This window comes from Camelina sativa, chromosome 7 (genome assembly GCF_000633955.1).
Source record: "Camelina sativa cultivar DH55 chromosome 7, Cs, whole genome shotgun sequence".
NCBI classification, from domain to species: Eukaryota; Viridiplantae; Streptophyta; class Magnoliopsida; order Brassicales; family Brassicaceae; genus Camelina; species Camelina sativa.
Genome location: NC_025691.1, coordinates 17,295,677 through 17,295,926, shown reverse-complemented (window position 1 = coordinate 17,295,926; position 250 = coordinate 17,295,677).

Genomic DNA, 250 nt, shown 5'->3' with positions numbered 1-250 from the left:
AGGTCCGTGAAGGTCAACAGTGTCGATACGCAAAAGATTGACGAGTTGACAGCCAAGGTGAACCTTCTTCTGAAGGGGAGCCAGAAAACTGTCCATTTTGTCGATGAGACCGAAGACATGCCGCTAGCTCAGGAGATTTGTGATGGAGAGGATGAAACGATGGAGGTTAATTATGTGAGCTGGCAAGGTTTTGTGCAGAACATGGGTTTCAACCCGAACTACAAAAGCCATCCGAATTTGTCCTATAGAA